We start from the raw sequence: 21,243 nt of genomic DNA on the forward strand, positions 1-21,243 counted from the left end.
GATTTAAGATAACTGCCTAGTTAATATCTCCCTAGTCCGAAAATTAGAAACGTCTGCCTGAAACAACCATTCCACCTTACGAAAGCACCTGAAGGGGTTCACGCTCTGCCTCCCCAGCTGGAAAAGGTAACAATGAGAGCATCAAAGCAGTAAGATGTAATTTTACTATTGGCAGGTCCGGATGTAGGAAGTTAATCGGAGTGGGGCTAGCAACTGATTTGATAAACGTGTCGCCGGCCGTTGTGGCCGAGCGGTTCTAGGCGCTTCAGTCTGGAACCGCGCGACCGCTACGGTCACAGGTTCGAATCCTGCTTCGGGCATGGATGTGTGTGATGTCCTTAGGTTAGTTAGGTTTAAGTAGTTCTAAGTTCTAGGGGACTGATGACCTCAGCTGTTAAGTCCCATAGCGCTCAGAGCCATTTGAACCATTTTTTTGATAAACGTGTCACCCATCCCAGCGAGAAAAGGAGGAAAACAGAAACGGGACGGAGGAAAAACTTACCACGTCGATTATGTTTAAACCGTTTTATTTGTAACTGTTAACAGAATATTTTCCTCGGTATCGCAAGTGAGATCTGTACCACTTATATGGAGTTTCTGTTCCGTCGGACCTCTTACGGGAATACACGAAAGGCTGCGAGAAAATCAGTTGATAGGACAGGGGAGCAAATGAGATAAATGGTCGTTACGCTACTTCGTGGTCTGTGAACAGCTGAGAATTTGGGTTGTCCGGTTGGCAGTTAAGGCGACCCGTCGCATAAAGGAGGAAATCCGGGTTCCAGTCCAGGTCGGGCACTAATTTTTACTGTTGTCACTCAGTTATTTCAATGCCCACGTGCAGTTGGCGTAGATACCTCCCCCTGAATATTAGCCTTTGTATTCACCAAGCGACTAACCAGCCACACAAAAACTCGAAGAACTTCGTAACATCCCTCATCAACTAATTTCACTTTAACTGAAGAAAAACTAGGAGTCTCAATGTGGCTTCTACCTTCCTCACAAATAATTAAGAAGTCGTTACGTCTTAAGAAGATTTAGATGATGACCCCTAAATATTTGGCATTTCTGACAAATTCCAAAATATGATTTCGGCAAGTGATGGATACAGAAACCCGTTCTGTTTACAGGAGCTATGTCTATGCTGTGTATACCACCTCCATGCATCACCTTCTTTTTGATAAACTTTATACGGCAGATTTTTTTTTAAGTGACTGCAGCTTAGGTTATGGCGACATAGGTTTATACTTTTCATTGGCAGTAAATCCGTGGGTACGTTTGAAGTTACTGCCTTGTCAACATCTGAAACACTGGAGGGAGTAACTCGCCCGTGGCTATATTGCTCGGTTCTTTATCCGAATTAGACAAACAAAAATACACAATTTTCTTGCACCCCATCCTCTTTCGATGCATTAAACAAAATCCTTTTTCTGGTATGGGTACCTGACAAGGTGTATTTCTTTAACATTCTGATAAATGTTCATTTAGCGCTTCTTTGTCTCTAAATCTGACAGTTAACATCAGCACTGTATTTTAAATACTTTCAGTTACTTCTTTTATGTTTACGAATGTTCACGTTGTAATTTCGTAGAGCGCTACTTTCAAACTTTCACTCGTGTGTTTGTATGTGTGTGTTAACGCGGGCTCACGTCCATAATATTTAACAAGCCTTGACACATATGTATCTCGCCAACAAAATCACAAACATTTAATTATTAATCTTGATATGCCAATTAAATGGGTCAAAGCAAATTTCTTCGCTATGAAAGTAAGTTAAACTCAACTGTCGGTTATTACGTTTCACTAAAAGCACGGTTGTAGCATTTGACTTTACTGAAATGGTAGTACTTCTTCGAACGCGAGGACCTCTTATCTCCCTGCTCTAATGTAACCAAATTCCACCCAGAGTAATAACCACCATAAACCGACAAGTTAACCTCAGTTTCGCTTCATAGTAATAATGTTAATTATCTTTCCGAGGAAATGACAATCCCCACCGACTCTGGCCCTATCGTCTCTTTACGGACCACTTCATTTGAATTAACAGCTCTCGGACGGAATGTGAGCGCCGACGACTGTTAAACGTACCGCAGATGTTGCAGAGAGAGGCTCTGTGCATTTCAGAGCTGTAGTTGACGCAGTTGCTACCTCCATGCAATACTGTTCCTGATACAATGGTACCATTTTCTCTACTCCGAATAAAATAACTTTCCGATTGACATATTTCAATGGCGGATGGCGATGTTGCCTGCGTACAGCTAGGCACTGCGACTGGCTGATAGCTAATTCGAACCACTCGACTCGCTGAAACTTCAAGCATAGAGCTATTTCGATCTAATCGTACGCCACTATACTGCTTGCGAAATAGAAAATAAATCTGGTATTATTAGACAGCTGGCGCCTAATTATAGCTTTACGTATTAAGAGTACGACACTGATAACACTATGGAATATAGCAGCACCTAACTTTAAAAGTAGTTCATAAGTCAGATTTCTGAACTTGTTATTCGGGGGAATGCAGCACAGCATTATATTCACTTCAGTTATCAATCGATGACCTGTTTGTTCGTGGTTCTTCTACACTGTACTGTGGTAGGTGGTGCACTTCCATACTATATACACAATTTTCGGTTCGACATGCATACCATTACAAATTCCCCCTTTAATAGCCAGTAGTGAGTGCCGAGTTGCTATGTAGCAACACATGTTGAGGGACATATATCTACAAAATTTATATGATTACCCTGCAATTAACTTCACTTTGCAATAATACAAAATAAACATTTCTCCTTTGAACTTCTTCGATGTCCTCCTACAAACTTACACTCCTGGAAATGGAAAAAAGAACACATTGACACCGGTGTGTCAGACCCACCATACTTGCTCCGGACACTGCGAGAGGGCTGTACAAGCAATGATCACACGCACGGCACAGCGGACACACCAGGAACCGCGGTGTTGGCCGTCGAATGGCGCTAGCTGCGCAGCATTTGTGCACCGCCGCCGTCAGTGTCAGCCAGTTTGCCGTGGCATACGGAGCTCCATCGCAGTCTTTAACACTGGTAGCATGCCGCGACAGCGTGGACGTGAACCGTATGTGCAGTTGACGGACTTTGAGCGAGGGCGTATAGTGGGCATGCGGGAGGCCGGGTGGACGTACCGCCGAATTGCTCAACACGTGGGGCGTGAGGTCTCCACAGTACATCGATGTTGTCGCCAGTGGTCGGCGGAAGGTGCACGTGCCCGTCGACCTGGGACCGGACCGCAGCGACGCACGGATGCACGCCAAGACCGTAGGATCCTACGAAGTGCCGTAGGGGACCGCACCGCCACTTCCCAGCAAATTAGGGACACTGTTGCTCCTGGGGTATCGGCGAGGACCATTCGCAACCGTCTCCATGAAGCTGGGCTACGGTCCCGCAAACCGTTAGGCCGTCTTCCGCTCACGCCCCAACATCGTGCAGCCCGCCTCCAGTGGTGTCGCGACAGGCGTGAATGGAGGGACGAATGGAGACGTGTCGTCTTCAGCGATGAGAGTCGCTTCTGCCTTGGTGCCAATGATGGTCGTATGCGTGTTTGGCGCCGTGCAGGTGAGCGCCACAATCAGGACTGCATACGACCGAGGCACACAGGGCCAACACCCGGCATCATGGTGTGGGGAGCGATCTCCTACACTGGCCGTACACCACTGGTGATCGTCGAGGGGACACTGAATAGTGCACGGTACATCCAAACCGTCATCGAACCCATCGTTCTACCATTCCTAGACCGGCAAGGGAACTTGCTGTTCCAACAGGACAATGCACGTCCGCATGTATCCCGTGCCACCCAACGTGCTCTAGAAGGTGTAAGTCAACTACCCTGGCCAGCAAGATCTCCGGATCTGTCCCCCATTGAGCATGTTTGGGACTGGATGAAGCGTCGTCTCACGCGGTCTGCACGTCCAGCACGAACGCTGGTCCAACTGAGGCGCCAGGTGGAAATGGCATGGCAAACCGTTCCACAGGACTACATCCAGCATCTCTACGATCGTCTCCATGGGAGAATAGCAGCCTGCATTGCTGCGAAAGGTGGATATACACTGTACTAGTGCCGACATTGTGCATGCTCTGTTGCCTGTGTCTATGTGCCTGTGGTTCTGTCAGTGTGATCATGTGATGTATCTGACCCCAGGAATGTGTCAATAAAGTTTCCCCTTCCTGGGACAATGAATTCACGGTGTTCTTATTTCAATTTCCAGGAGTGTATTTGGTAGCCACCGCGCAGCAATAGCTCAGCAGAGAGCGGACTGTTAAGACACAAATCGACTCAAGAGATGAGGAATGTGCTAATTTTGAGATGGATCAGCTGTTTTGACTGTGTTTTACGATGGACTGTAGTGGTCATGCATGTCTAACGTGAGAAATAAACTTACAGCTTCGAATCGCTTCCATCTGATTATTACGGCGACTGTCGAAACTACGTCATACACGTAAACTAATTAAACATAGGCGTAGTTGAACAGTCCTGAAAGCTCAGATCAATTTAAAGGCATTCTTAATTACGGAGAAAAACTTCTTTGAGGTACACATTAACATTTAGCTTGACATTCAAGTAATATTCACTCCAATTTTAACACTTCAAGTTCAATACTTATTGAAATAAATAGCAATTTAAACTCCTCTTCCTTTGTTTTTCTGTCGCCATACGAAAGGACAATTGTAGTGTATGCAGTATGTGTAGTAAATCTGTTGTACGTTCTAAGCGTTCTGCCAAAAAAAAAATGCATTCTTTGTTTCCCCTTCCTCACATCAGCGATGTGATGGATCCAATTTAGGTTGTCTCTAACTGTAATCCCCAGTTATTTACAGGAATCAAGAACCTTTAGATTTTTGTTATTTATCGTATCGCCAAAATTTAACAGAATTTGTTTGGTACTCTCAGTTCTTTTGTTCGGGGTCCACTGCCACTTTTCGCACCATGCTGATGTGTTGTCTAAATCATTCCGTAATTCGTGTTGATTTTCCGATGACTTTACTAGATGGTAAACGACAGCATCATCTGCAAACAAACTAATAAAGCGGCTCAGATTGCAGCCTAAGTCACTTATATAGATCAGGAACAGCTGTGGGCCTGTAACATTTCATAGGGAAACGCCAGATATCATTTTTGTTTCACTCGACGACTTTTCATCAATTACTACGAAGTGTGTCCTTTCTGGCAGTAAATCTCAGAATTCTGTCGCAAAGCTGAGACGATACTCCAGAGTCATGCAATATGGTTAGAAGCCGCTTGAAATGGTGTCAAAAGCCTTCCGGAAACTTAAAAATATGGGTTCAACAAGTGATCGTCCATCAATAGCAGGCATTCCTTTGTGCGAATAAAGAGCGAGTTCAGAACGATATTATCCGTGCTGACTACACTGATCAGCCAGAACATTACGAGCACCTGCTAAACAGCCTATATGTCCACCTTTGGCACGAATAACAGCGGCGACACGTCGTGACATGGAAACAGTGAGGCCTTGGTGGGGCACTGGAGGGAGTTGGCACATCTGCACATACAAGTCACCTAATTCCCGTAAATTCCGGGGAGAGGAGCGATGAGCTCTAACGCACGTCCAATCACGTGCCAGGTGTCTTCGACTGGGTTCAGATCTGGCGAGTTGGGTGGCCAGCACGTCTATTGGAACTCGACATTGTTTTTCTCGAACCTCTCCACCACACACCTGGCCTTGTGGACATGGAACATTATTTTGTTGAAATATGCCATTGCCTTCGACAAACATGATCGTCGTGAAGGGATGTACGTGGTCTGCAACCAGTGTACAATACTTCTTGATATTCACGGTGCCTTGCACGAGTTCCACGGGACCCATGGACGCCCATGTTAATGTTACGCAAAGAGTAATGAAGCCGCCGCCAGCTTTTCTCCGTCCCGCAGTACAGCTGTCAAAGAGCTGTTCCCCTGGAAGACGACGGATTCGCGTCCTCCAGATATAGACGATGAAGACGGTATAGGTATTCATCAGACAATGCAACGCTCTGCTACTGCGCCAACGTCCAGTGTCGATGGTCATGTGCCCATTTGAGTCGGTGTTGCCGATGTCGTGGTGTTAACACATTGGCACATGAATGAGTAGTCGGCTGCAGAGGGTCATCGTTAAGATTGTTCGGTGCCCTGTGTGTTCAGACATACTTTAACTCTGTCCAGTATTAAAAGTCTGATGCTAGTTCCGCCACAGTTCGCCACCTGTCTTGTTTTATCAGTCTGCCCAGTCTACGGCGTCCCGACACCTGCGATGAGAGATGGCCGCCCATACCCACGACGTCTGGACGTGGTTTCACCTTGGTTTTGCCACGTACTGACGACACCACAGCACTCCTCAAATACTCGAAAAGTCGTGCAGTCTCCGAAATGCTCGTGCCGAGCCTCCTGGTCATCACAATCTATCTTCGGCCAAACACAGACAGATCGCGTGCCTTCCCCATTTTATACACGGACAGCGCACGCACTGGTACTAAAGGCACAGTGCGTGTGCCTGACCAGCAGTCATTTCTTGCCAGGTGACGCTGCTATATCCTGGACGGGTTTATATCGATAGTAGGTCGGTGGTCATAATGTTCTAGCTGATCAGTGTATGTGTCAACAGATCGTTTTCTTCAAAGTGATTCATAACGTTGGAACACAGCACATGTTACAAAATCCTACCATAAATCGATGTCAACGATAAGGGTATATAATTCAACAGATTACATCTGTTTCCTTCTTGTGTGCTGACGTAACCTGCGCAGTTTTCCATTTGTTAAGGTACGGATCTTTTATCGAGCCATCGGTTGTGTATAATTGCCAAAACTGGTGGTATTTTATTAGCATCTTCTTAAATGAACTTTTTAGTATATAATCTGGACCGGACGGCATAAATGACCCATGTTGCTTCACTACGTCGTGACCAGCTACTTCCAAATTACTCATGTTGGCAGCTGTTCTTGCTTAGAACTCTGTAATATTTACTGCACGAAAAGTCGTGTTTAGTAACTCCGCTGCAGGAATAAACATGAAAAATATTATATTACACTGTATCGCTTCCGCTAAGTGAAACAGCGGTCCAATTTTCTGTGACTAAACATGTGTACATCTACAGCAAACTCAATAAAGTGGGCCTAATGTCCACTGCTAATAGACAAATGGGCGATTACAGTCCAGGCAATGCAATTCTCCGTTTCTGCTCTGACCCCTCAGACCGGCCGCTCTCACGAATGGTATCATGTTGCCGGTCTCCACCTCGCTGTACTCACAGGATCTAGACTTTGACGTGGTTGATCATATGGACACTCCTAATTCCTTGAGACCTGTGTATATCCTAACGTCTATTGTTTACAAAAGAATGGTAACGCAGTGGGAGCCTTTATACCTCATAGCACTCAGCTGATATGGCGTCTCATCTATCCTGTCTGTCTTTTCAGGAGATCCTAATGTTATATGATACGTGTCTTCCTCTTCTTCTTCCTTCTCCACAAGTACAAGGAAAGTTGTCGACAAGACTCAGGTGATGCAATTTTTTTTACAATGACTATGATTGAATTTCATTCGTGCAACGGTTGCATAATGACCTCTCGACACCGTGTGCTTCATATATCAATGCATTGACAGGATACCAGGGTGCGTCGCTCTATAACGTTTCCCTTCGTCGTTCGTTAGTCTGCTCCTTGGGCACTGTTAGTTTATTAGTATGTTCGTTACAAACGTAACATTTACAATAGCAACTGACACTTAGACCAGACAGACACGAGAAAGTGAAATTCAGTAGTTTACATGTCCGGAGACAAAGCGACGAAATGAACGCTTCCAGCGTAATTTCTTGTCAAAAACTGTGCATACTTCTTCCTTTCCACAATTCCTTGTATATGTACCGCTGTAAGTAATCTCAAGTTCCTCAACGTCAATTATAAAAGTCACGCAAAATTTTCTCTAGACTGGAATATTGTATTCGCATATTATAAGTAACAAAATCATTACCATTCGTTTACGACATTGTTCCTCTGGCACATTTACAACTGAAGAACATGCCGAAAGTGGTGAAGGAATTGCAGCCTCAGCTTTACTACGCAATCACATTGGTTGGCTGTATTCACAATGTTGTACGGAACTGGATCCACGTCGCTCACATCTATCCACTGTATATCTACATCTACATTCCGCGAGTCACCTTCCGGCGTGTGGCGAGGGTACTTCTGATACCAATGTCTGTCCCCTCTTTCCTCTTCCATTGACGAATGGCGCGTGGGAAGAATGAAGTCGGTAAAGTTCTGTATCACCTAATTTTCCTGATTTTTCTCCTTTAGGTCAGTTTGCGAGACGTACGCGAGAGGAATAAATATAGTGGCCGACTCTTCTCGGAACTTAAGGTTCTTGAAATTCCAACAGTAACCCTCTGCGTGATGCGCTATGGCTCTCTCGTAGTGTCTGCCACTGCAGTTAGTTAAGCATCGCCGTAACGTTGTCGCGTGGAGTAAACGATCCCACGACGCAATTGTAATATTTATGGCTTTGCAGCCATCATACTGAGGTACAAGAAGCTCTTCTTACAGCAGCTGAGACGGCAGTAGTTGAAAGATGATGTAATGCGGTGTGAGGTACCCATGACAGATGGTCTCTTAGGTAAGGGTATCGTGAGAAAGACCGCCTAAATTGTCGTCCTTCCCCGCGATTGGCTGCTGCGTTCGGAAGCTGCGCGCCAAAATGGTCATCTTCTGTTATAAATATTAGACAAACTAAACAGCGTATTTACTTGAATTTCAAATTAAATCACCTCTCAGAGGCGTGCTATGATTCCATTATTTCACAAGTATTAATAACCAGCAGCGTAATAAAACAACTGTCAAACTAAAACACAGACTAAGCACATCGGTGATCTTCAGATTGCGCCTAACTTGGATGGCGGGCGCAGTGGTTGGGCTGTAAGCTCAGAGGACAATCATTAATTCAAATGTCCGCAGGCTGTTCATCGTTATACCACGACATCCACTTGTCATTTGTAGGTTTTACGAGGTGTCGTATCAGATCAATTTTCGGTTTCCACCACTGAATTTGCGAGTTTTTTGTTACACTAAGCCCCATGTAGCCGCACGTATAATCGAAATTAGCGGACGGCGAACCGATTGTGATAATGGCTGGTGATTCCACCAACCTATATTTCACTCAAACTGACGTATTAAATAGATATATAGTCGTACTTGCACGACGTCCAAAATGGAGAAGGGCTACTTTCTTTCAGTGAACGCTATAAGGAAAAATGATTAGCACTTGGGTAACGTTTCCTTACGCATCTCCAGCAGAATTGGAAAAAAAGTGTGATAACCCCCTCCACAGTTTTCCAATCTAAATTGAAAGGTTCCTTTGTGGCACAACACTCCTATTCTCTACAGGAGTTCCTCGCTGTAGTTGAGCACGTCTCTGTGTAACGTTTATTTGTGTACTCTCCAACAATTCTAATTGTTTTTATTTAGGGGACACTGTACATGAAATTCGCTGAAATTTGACATTTTCTGCTTTCTACTCCATAATGTACTTTGGACTTTCCTGAACATTTTGGTATATAATACATTAAAATCAGATAATTGTGAGACCTTCAAATAATATTTTGATTGTTGATGTGTGACTGTCACATTATACTGCCACAGTTGAACAGTCATATCTTGGAAACTACACAGTCTAGAAGGCTGTGAATTGCTTTGTTTTGTGCCTACTGCTACGTGTCAGAAGTTGGCATTACGAATAAACAAATCAGTCCTTTGTTTCTGATACTAGTTTTCGTTGAAAGTAGTATGATTATCAGCTATTTTTGTAGTAAGCTAACTTCTATTGCTTTTCATACGTAAATAAAATGACTAAGCTTAAAACTAACTTCAAGAAACGTAAATTTGCGGGTAACAGATGTGTGAGATCTGCATTGTCGTCTGAAGTACTTGAAAACAAAACACGTGTGCTAGCAGTGAAGCAAACCACAATAATGTTTCTCAAGTGACCGCGTCCCCTAGTGCATCGAAATGGACAGTAACTTTAGAAACGTGTCACAGCGGTAAAAGTAATGAAATTATGGACAACGTCATTATTGATCTGCAAATCCTTGCACAAGTTCTTTCTGAAACTGTCTCTTGGTGTCTTTGTGGTGGTGAAGTTAACCTTTATGAGGATATTGGAGCTAGAATAGGTGTTGTGTCTAAATTAATAATTAAATGTCAGAAGTGCAAAAATGAAAAAGCATTTCATACTTCATCAAAGTGTTGAGGTAATGAATTGTATGAAACTAATGTGAGATTGTTCTACGGCCCTAAATGCGTTGGTAAAAGTGCAGGGGCTGGTAATGCTCTCTGCACTGTGTTGAACCTGCCAAACCACCTTCTAGGTATACGAAATATGTAACAGCAATTGAGGACTCTGTAAATTATGTGGCTGAAGATTCAATGGTTCTGCTACATCAGAAGCTGTTGAACAAAATAAGGGTGACACAGACATTAGCATTGCTGTCAATGGATCCTGGCAAAAGCGTGAGTTTAGTTCCAAAAATGATTTTACATCTCCAATAAGTACTGACAGTGGAAAAGTATGGATTTTGAAGTTATCAGTAAGTACTGCCAAGGTTGTACAGTGAACCAGAAGAACAATTTACTTCATAAGCAGCAGTGTACAAAAATTATGATGGCACAAGTGGAGAAATGGAGGTAAAAGGAGCAGTTAACATTTTTCAACATTCGCAGGAGAGAGGTGTCAGATATGTGAATTACTTAGGTGTTGGAGACAGCAAGGCGTTCATTGCAATACAAAACAGTAAACCATATGATGTTCCCATACAAAAACTTGAATGTGTAGGACATGTCAAGAAAAGGATGGGAACACGTAACAGCCTGATGGCAAGACAATAAATGTGCTGGAAGACTGACAGACAAAGAAATTGATGAATTACAGGAATATTATGGGAAGGCCATTACAGATAATTGTGACAATTTAGAGAAGATGAAAAGAGCTGTGTGGAGCACTCTCCTTCATAGAATATTAACCGATGAAACGCCATCTCATGCTGTGTGTCCACCTCCACCAAACACTTGGTGTAAATATAGGCAAGCTGAATTTTCTGGCACCCTGCATGAGTTTACACATAAACATTCTCTTCCCTTGGCAGTAATGGAGGCAATCAAACCTATTTACAGAGATTTGGCAAATCCTGAGCTACTAAAGAAGTGTGTACAGGGGAAGACCCGGAATGTGAATGAGTCCTTCAATAATGTTGTGTGGTGCCGTGTGCCTAAAATTGAATTTGTTGGCCTTAAGTTAGCAGTGTCTGATGCTGTAATAACTTTTAATGGTAGGAACTATGAACGACTTAAGGTTCTGGAGTAGTCAGGGGTAAAAAATGGTTCAGATGGCTCTGAGCACTATGGGACTTAACTTCTGAGGTCATCAGTCCCCTAGAACTCAGAACTACTTAAACCTAACTAACCTAAGGCCATCACACACATCCATGCCCAAGGCAGGATTCGAACCTGCGACCGTAGCGGTCGCGCTGTTCCAGACTGTAGCGCCTAGAACCGCTCGGCCACTCCGTCCGGAAGTTAGGGGTAAGATTTGGTCAGAACACAGCTAAAGGACTGCAGGAACTGGATGATCTTCGTGTACGTAAGCAGAGTTAGCTGCTCAGCAAATGACAAAATATGCAAGAAAGAAGAGAAGGGGCAAGAACTGGGCTGTTGTGACACTGAAGAAGACACAGACTATGGACCATGGCAAGTCTAGTGCATAAAAGACGCAGAAACGTAAGTCTGTTTAAGAATTTGGAATACAAGAAGTTTCAAACCTCAATATCTCTGAACTACACTTTTTGCAGTTAATGACCCGTTTTCTAAAAAAGTACTAATGGTAGAGACATGAAATTTTCACAGCATGCCAACTGTGAGATTCAACACATATGGAACTAGATTAATCAAAATATCCTGAGTTGTTTTGATTTTATGTTCATGTATTTACAAAATTCTGTCAAAAAATTGAGTGAAAAAAAGATAGCATGCCCCACAATACAATTTTAGTAATAATTCTAGTGCAGTGCATCTAGAAAGGTGCATACAATAATTATGGAAAATAGTAAGTTGGTGTCTGAAAGAGTTTCCTGGATAATTGGTCTCAAAATTCGATAATTTAACATTGGCGGCATGGGACATACAAGTCCCCTTAATTCTTTCGTTTATAAATTTTCTAATGAGCATTTTATAAACTATGTACAGATTCCTCCCATGATTCTTTGGCTCGTATGGTCCCACAGGACCAGATAAGTAAATACGTAATTTTCCTTCGACACAATACCAGGTCACGATGAAGTATCTCTTTTAGATGCGCAGAACCTGAAGATGGATCCTTCGCTCTGAGATACGTGTAAGTTCACAGAAAATTGAATTCATGTACAACAGTTGTTCTGTTTTAGTGATAAAACATATACTGAAATATTAGTTTTGGATAGGAGACTCCAGTTAACCTTTACAGAGCCGTCATACTCTTTGTCACAAAGCGATGTAGAAAGCAACTAATGCAATCATAGACTGGCATGTCCGCCTCCGTAGCTAAGTCTTCAGCGCGGCAGAATGCCGTGCGAGCGGCCCGGGTTCGATTCCTGGCCGTGTCCGTTGTGTCTGTTGTATTGTCCTGAACATCATTTCACCCCCAACGACACGCAAATCGCCGAAGTGGCGTCAACTAAAGAGACTTGCACCAGGCGGCCAGGCTACCTGCATGTGCGGCTCTGGTCTAGCCACACGTATTATCATAGTCTGGCACAGGGGTTCTGCTATACTTAGGCGAATGCTCAGTCTTAAGAGTACAATAAAAGTTGATATCAGAGAGGAGCTAAAAGTACGACGGCTGACATAAATTAGTACGTAAGTAACACACGTAATAAAATAATTGGAGCAATTTGTCATTAGAACTCCAATGTAAACAAAAAATGACGATGAGCGACAATAGGCCATCATATCTAATACTTAATGATGATGAGGATGTAGAAACATGTTCAAAGCAGCCACCTAAGGAGTCGTCCGAATATTTACCTTTATCTTTTATTCAAAGTTTTGTAGCGAGCTGATATCTGATGAACGCTACTGCTATTTCAGGTCACCAGGATAACAGTCAAGTGCCTCAGAATCACTGACACGTTGCATCATCATCTAGTAAGAGATGTAGTTTCTGCACACGCTAATCATAGCTCCAACTCAACACAAGAATGAACCCTTCAACGAAACGAGATGGCTTTTGGATTCTGAAGACGAGGTGGTGCATCTTTGATTCTGTATTCGTAGGTAAGGCGATCACAAAGTCTACATAACATAGAAATGTACAACATTCTTGCTGTGGCTTCGAACAAAAGAAATGTATTTCGGGTGCGCTGTACTTAAGGCTCAGCCTGATAGCACAAGATATGTTATTACTTTTACCGCATTCAGTCGCACCAACCATCCAGTGATTTAACACGAGTACTTAAAATTGCCTTCTGGCTGCAACATGGAGTAGAGGGAGCCCACTTTCTGAACAGGGCGACCGTCTCAGGCATGGATGCGGGTACAAGGCTCGCCCCGTTTTCTAAGCCTTAACGCCGCCTGGCGGTAAAGGGATTGGGAAGCTATTAGCGGAAAGGAGCTTCGCTGGCCGCATTGGCGGCACAGTGGAGTAGAGTAGAGCAGCCAGAGCGCTCGGCAGCGATCGGCTGCTGGGAAAACCCAGCTGGCACTGCCCGGGGGGGGGGGGGGGGGGGGGTGGAGGGGGGAGAGGAGAGGGAGAGGGAGAGAGAGAGAGAGAGAGAGAGAGAGAGAGACGCAGAGCTGCCCACGTGTATGATTGGCCGCGCTCACAAGTGCTCGACGAAAAACGACACACACAGCCCAGGCACTATGGCACAATGTCCGGTAAAGGAAACACGGACCTGACGATCAAGTTTAAGCGCCTACATTCCATCCTCTAAATACTTCGGTTTTGCTGGTATAAAAACGTACGCAATATTTTTCCTCTTTATTATATTTGCTTTCCGTTACACAACCATCCATCACACGAACAAACGAGATGAAAGTAAAAAAAATCACGGCTTAACAGATAGACTGGCGGTGATATTGAAATTTTGTATTTGTTATTTGTGAAACGCTCCTTTCTACCGCGACCAGGAGCTCCCGCTGCGTCGCCCCGCAACACCAGCAGCTACGGGCGGAATAAACGCACACTTGCGCTGCACCGCGGGTACAATCGGAAACATATATTCGCGGTCATCTATTAGTCTCTACTCTGCTACACTATCAATCAGTAAAAATAAGGCTCCCGAGCCTCGCTCGGCAATAGCCACAGATATACGTGGGCGCGACCAAGAAACAAGATATTATACTCTGGTATCGTACGCTTATCGCCTACACTCCTACTGCCCTTCACACAACCATGTACAGCGCGTCGCCGCCCTCTTTGCCTGCTTGCTTCATGGACTCTGATGAGCATTGGAAAACAGCCCGACGTATATAAAAACAGGCAGGACTGTTTCCCTTCGAGTCCCCAGCAGTCGCCAGGCGGCATGGGCGCTCAAGCCTTGGCCGCGTGTGTCGCTGCCAGTGCTGCCACTGTATCACCGCCGCCAGCCACATGCCTCCAAGCGCTGGTACCTTCAGCGATCCAGCTGCAAACGTAACCACTCGGCCCGTCTATGGCATTTGCACACCGGAGCAGCTCCGTGGCCATGCGCTTACCGTTCGAGATTCTTCAGTACGGAGCTCTCCTGACCGAGCGCAGCAGTAACTCCTCGGGAGCCACGCCGTAGCTATTTCGCCGTCGTTCCTCAGAATGGAGTTCCCATCGCTGAGCACAACAGACTCGCCTGACTGACGTCCACAGCCAAAGCAGCACATCGCTCAGCTCGTCCAAGCCGCTGGCCCTCGCCGAGTGCCTCCCTTTACTACGTAGTGGGACGTGCCCACCGACTTCGCCCTCAAGCTGCCAATCTCGCAATACACCAACTGCAACTATTCCAAGGACTTTCCATCATACGGTGACGGGCAGTATTCCGACACCGAGTCACACACTAAAGAAGTTTCGTTTTGTTACTAGTTTTGCACTCGTAACGAATACGCAGAATAGTTTCCGTTTGTTCCTACATTACATAAACGTCTACTGTTCTGGTTACCAAAATTTTCGCATGTTATAGTGTGGTCCCTCACCACTCGGACACTTCTTAGGTGATAACCTTAGTCAAGTATCAATTTCATTTGCGGAATACTGCTCTCTGAATTATGTTCAACAACAGTCTTGTAGCGTGAGCTCCTTTCAAACGGATATATTCCTCTACCTAGCCGTTATAAAAATGCTCTACGGTCTATTGTTAGCACAAATTCATTCAAACTTGAAGCTTTCTAACGATTCCGATCCTTTATGTTCAACATCTTCCACATTAAGAACGTCCCAAACCACAGAAGCGAATATCAAGGAGTTGCGCAGTATATTACGAAGTGATCAGCGATTACACGCGTATAAAAAGCCTTTTCCATATTGCTGTTGTGGTCTTCAGTCGGAAGGGTTTGGTGCAGCTGTTCAAGCTAGTCTATCCTAGACAAGTCTCTTCTTCACCGTATAATTACTGCAAAATTTTCCACCGTCAATTATTCCCCAGTGTCAAAACTCGTGTACTATATTCTTCGCTGTTATATACTGAGGTGACAAGAGTCATGGGATACCCCCTAATACCGTGTCGGATCTACTTTAGCCCGGCGTAGTGCAGCAACTCGACGTGGCATAGGCTCACCACGTCGTTGGAAGTCCCCTGCAGAAATACTGAGCCCTGATGCCTCTATAACCGTCCATAACTGCGAAAGTGTTTCCGGTTCAGGATGTTGTGCACGAATGGACCTCTCGATTGTTGTTGTTGTGGTCTTCAGTCCAGAGACTGGTTTGATGCAGCTCTCCATGCTACTCTATCCTGTGCAAGCTTCTTCATCTCCAAGTACCTACTGCAACCTACATCCTTCTGAATCTGCTTAGTGTATTCATCTCTTGGTCTCCCTCTACGATTTTTACCCTCCACGCTGCCCTCCAATAGCAAATTGGTGATCCCTCGATGCCTCAGAACATGTCCTACCAACCGATCCCTTCTTCTAGTCAAGTTGTGCCACAAACTTCTCTTCTTCCCAATCCTATTCAGTACTTCCTCATTAGTTATGTGATCTACCCATCCAATCTTCAGCATTTTTCTGTAGCACCACATTTCGAAAGCTTCTATTCTCTTCTTGTCAAAACTATTTATCGTCCATGTTTCACTTCCATACATGGCTACACTCCATACAAATACTATCAGAAACGACTTCCAGACACTTAAATCTATACTCGATGTTAACAAATTTCTTTTCTTCAGAAATGCTTTCCTTGCCATTGCCAGTCTACATTTTATATCCTCTCTACTTCGACCATCATCAGTTATTTTGCTCCCAAAATAGCAAAACTCCTTTACTACTTTAAGTGTCTCATTTCCTAATCTAATTCCCTCATGTCCCACAAATGTTCGATGAGATTCATGTAGTGCACTTCAAATGGGAGTCACGTTAGGCAATCTGTGTGGCCAAATACTCTCTTGAACTGTCCAAAACTTTCCTCAAACGAATCGCGAACAACTGCGGCCGGTGACTTCAGTGTTTGGGAACATGAAGTCCATGAATGCAATTGGTCTCCAAGTAAGCGAACATGACCATCTACACTCAATGATCGGTTCAGTTGGACCAGACGACCCAATCTATACCATATAAACACAGCCTACGCCATTATGGAGCCATCACCAGCTCGCACAATGCCTTGTTGCCAACTTGGGTTCATGGCTCGGGGGTCTGCGCCACACTCGAACGCTACGATTAGTTCTTACCATTTAAGCCGGCCGCTATGACCGAGCGGTTCTAGGCGCTACAGCCTGCAACCTGGCGACCGCTACGGACGCAGGTTCGAATCCTGCCTCGGGCAAAGATGTGTGTGATGTCCTTAGGTTAGTTAGGTTTAAGTAGTTCTAAGTTCCAGGGGACTGATGACCTCAGCAGTTAAGTCCCATAGTACTCAGACCCATTTGAACCATTTTTACCACCTAAAATCGGGACTCATCTGACAAGGCCACGGTTTTTCAGTCGTCTATGGTCCAATTAATGTGGTTACGTGTCCAGGAAATGCGCTGTAATGGATGTTGTACTGTTAGCAAAGGCACTCGCGTCGGCCGTCTGCTGCCACAGCCCATTTAGGCGAAATTTTGTTGCAAACAGATCCGTTCGTCGTACGCCCCACATAGATTTCTGCGCTCATTTCACGCAGTGTTGCTTGTTCGTTAGCACTGACCTGACAAGTTTACGTAAATGCCACTGCTCTCGGTCGTTAGGTGAAGGCCGTCGGAATCTGCGTTGTCCGTGGTGAGAGTTCATGCCTGAAATTTCGTATTCTCTACACGCTCTTGAGACAGTGGATCTCGGAATACTGAATTCTCTAACGATTTCCAAAATGGAATGGAAAGCCTCTAGCTCCAACGACCATTCCGCGTTGAAAGTCTGTTAATTCCCGTCGTGCGGCCATAGCCACGTCGGAAACCTTTTCACATGAATCACATCATCAGTACAAATGACTGTTCCGCCAAAGCACTGCCTTTTTATACCGTATGTACGCGATACTACCACCATCTGTATATGTGCATATCAGTGATTCACCTGTTAGTACAGATGAGCCATTTGAAGGTATGGGACGAGGGCAACGTAAAAATCTCTCTCAGTAAGCACTCGACTTCCGAGGTAGGGGCAGTGCGATCCTGCAGATGGCACACGCAGGACCGGAACCTGAGAATATCTGGCCGTTCCTCGAGGATAGGGCAGGTGGCCACAATAGACAGGCGCCAAGTGTGCTCTCCGTTGGTGGAAGGGCCGGATGAAATATGCATGCGGGCGCTGGCCGCGTTATTTCATATTCCTGGTGACTACTGGCGGGCCCGGCGCGGAATTGGTTTGCCTTGACCAGAAGCACGCGGCGCTCCAGGGCGTGCCGAATACTGATGTGGCGGCGCGGGGAGCCAGTCGACAGTTGGCGCTCGCCCGGCGCGCCTCCTGCCTCCGCGGAAGCGGCTCTGAATCTTTAGTGCCCCTTTAGTGCGCCAGATGTGAATATATCCACCCAAACAGCGGGCCCGCGGTACCTGCTGACGGGCACTGGTTTCACGCATCAGCAAACTTCCGTGGCTGCTGAAGACGCGGACAATCAAATGCTTGGGGCAAAAGCAGATTTCAGAAGCGCGCACTCTAATTATACCTCCTTATGGGCACCGTTTTATACTCGGACAGGTACACTCTTCTCTTTTATTTCTAATCTAAACAGGAAGCCAACATACTCAGTACCTGATGTACAGTAACGATGGGCTGGTGTGTGTGTGTGTGTGTGTGTGTGTGTGTGTGTGTGTGTGTGTGTGTTTGTTTTATTTTTGCAAACTTTAAATCACTGCCGAAGACTTGGGCAGGGTGCCACTAACTTCACGTTTCTGGTTCGAGGACAGGATAAGCAATTAGTACCATAACTCCAATACTCTTGGGCTGCAGTCACAGTAAAATCTACGTGAGGAAATTTCGCCGCCGACGGCCAGTCTTTTCAAATCAGTATACTCGTACTTGCTTGATCTGAGCGCAACCTATCTCAACGCCCGAAAGTATAGACTTTGCATGACGGTGGGCGGAATTCAAATCGATTTGTCGCTTTTTCTTCGAATCGAACGACGCTCACAGACGAAAAACATTACTTGTGAGAAACTTGTAAATTTAGTACAAGAACGAAGTAATCTGTAGCGTCCAGAGGATGACAAATATCATAACCATATACATAAAACTTAAAAATGCTGTCTTGTACACTAGTAGAATTGGAGTTAATCAATGCCAATATATAGCCAACAGTCTTGCCGCTGTGCTAACACCGGTTCCCGTCAGATCATCGAAGTTAAGCGCTGTTGGGCTGGGCTAGCACTTGGATGGGTGACCATCCGGTCTGCCGAGCGCTGTTGGCAAGCGGGGTGCCCTCAACCCCTGTGAGGCAAACTAAGGAGCCACTTGATTGAGACGTAGTGGTTCCGGCTTCGTAAACTGACATACGGCCGGAAGAGCGGTGTGCTGACCACATGCATCCGGTGACGCCTATGGGCTGAGGATAACACGGCGGCCGGTCGGTACTGTTGGGCCTTCCAAGGTCTATTCGGACGGAGAGCTATACTAATCTACAAAGCGAAAACATTGTCAGCAAACATCTCGAAAAGTTCTTGACCGATTTGCTTCCGTTTTTCACACGATACTCAAATAAACATTCGGACGTACTCAATTTACAGTAAAAATATGATGGTTTCGTTTTCTTCCTCGGACGCGGTTTTTACTCCGATAGTAGGGCATTTCAACAATTAGACAAACTTTTTCTCCCACACGATTTCAGAAAAAGAGGGATTTCTCTCAGTCTTTTTTCCGACACAATTAAGTCACCATCTACGACCATACATGTTTAGCAGCTGCGTAGCACTGTCGAATTCGCTAGTAACAGATGTAGAGCAACCACAATTTTCTGATGAAAGTATTAAAGAGAACAAAACGTTCGCTAAGAGTAGACTCTCCCCCACTCAAAGGCATTTTTTGAAATATGACTGACTCCCTTTCAGGATCACCATACATTATCTCGCTTATGTAATAGAAAGCACCTCTCTTCATTTTCGTACTCGTATATTCGTAAAACTGTCTGGTTGTTTCGATAATTGAGGAAAGAGAGTGTAGTATTCGCCACGTTCTTCTCGAGTCAGATGTAGCTTATTCACATGCTCCCCACGTCGTTTAATAGCAAAAGTCTCAAAGCAGGACTCGTCTCTACACACAGAAGCGTCTTGGCATCCATTCCGCCAAAACCTGACGAAGGAGATCGGAGTCTGTGATCAAGCTGTCGGCCGATGTTATCAGATGACCTCTGACACTGTCATCTGACAAGCGTTGTCGAAGCCTCTCTCAGCGCTGCCTTCCATGTGGAGAGCTAGCACATGCTACACATCTATACGCCTTCGCCCAGCATAACGCAACAATTAAACACTCAAAAGCACTTTTGTTTGAGAAATCTCCTCGCCTCCAACACTTTCAATGCGACGAAATTTATCCACAGTGTAGTGTGTATGAATAAACCATTACCCGTTTTAATTCTGCTGCTCCATATTTTCTAATGTATTACTTATTTATTGAAAGCATCTCGTCTCGTTCGCACATGATGACTACTCGTTTATCGTGATACCTTTTAAAACTAGGTAGTACTGACAGAGCAGTTTTTACCAGAATTTCTTTGGTAGCCTTGACGTCCAGTTCTCGTCAACAAAAAGTCGTGTATGGAGTGAGTGCCATCGAAGAAATTACACCAGAAAACAGTTTCCTCGTTTCACGTAGGAGCATTTCAACGTGAATTATTCCTCACATTCAAGATGACGAACGGGCTCTGTTGAGGGCATTTTTTACACCACACCACTATGGTCCGCGACAGTGTATACTTAATTGGCAAAGGCAAGGAACCGTGAGCATTTCAACTTCGTGCGACTCTTGCACTAAGTGGGTAACGATGGGGGAAAGAGAAAGGAAGGTCGATCACGGTTAAACGCCCCATCGAGGACGTGGTCATTAGAGACGAAGTAAGAGCTCAGATTGCGTAGGATGGATAAAGAAACTGGCTATGCCTTTCAAACGAAAGATCCTAGTATTCTCCTTAATCGATTTAAGACGATCATGGAAAATCTAAATCAAGATGGCCAGACGGGAATGAACCTCCGTATGTAATTTCATAAAAAAATAATAGTTTAACTGTAATTAAAATAATTCTTAAGCAAAAGCAAATGTGAGCCTGTAATATGTATGTTAATTTCTCTCTTGTTTTTTATCTGCTTTGTAACGACCGAAAGAACGATACAAAATATGAACTACACTAATACAAATAAATTACAACATATGATGAAAGACTATCTTAATAAAAAAGAAAAGTTATCTGTAACTCGACAGTGTTCACATCGTCACGAATTAGTTGACATGACACATTTTTTATCTCAAAATGGTCTCTTCCGTCCTTTCGCATATTGAAGCATTATTGTAATATTAAGGAACTACTATGTAAGTATGGGAATATGGCAGTGGGAGTAGACACATAAAGAAATCCAATCAACAAATTATTCCACGCTACATATAAATCAAT

General features: G+C 44.7%; 1 protein-coding gene and 1 pseudogene across 1 annotated transcript in view; one reads left to right on the forward strand and one right to left on the reverse strand.

Moving 5' to 3' along the window:
• LOC126191485 (E3 ubiquitin-protein ligase mib1) overlaps positions 1-21,243 on the reverse strand; it is a 612,367-nt gene that overhangs the window by 425,633 nt on the left and 165,491 nt on the right. The gene's annotated exons all lie outside the window — the stretch shown is intronic.
• On the forward strand, positions 18,934-19,051 carry LOC126089622 (5S ribosomal RNA; annotated as a pseudogene).

This window comes from Schistocerca cancellata, chromosome 6 (assembly GCF_023864275.1).
Source record: "Schistocerca cancellata isolate TAMUIC-IGC-003103 chromosome 6, iqSchCanc2.1, whole genome shotgun sequence".
Lineage (NCBI taxonomy): Eukaryota > Metazoa > Arthropoda > Insecta > Orthoptera > Acrididae > Schistocerca > Schistocerca cancellata.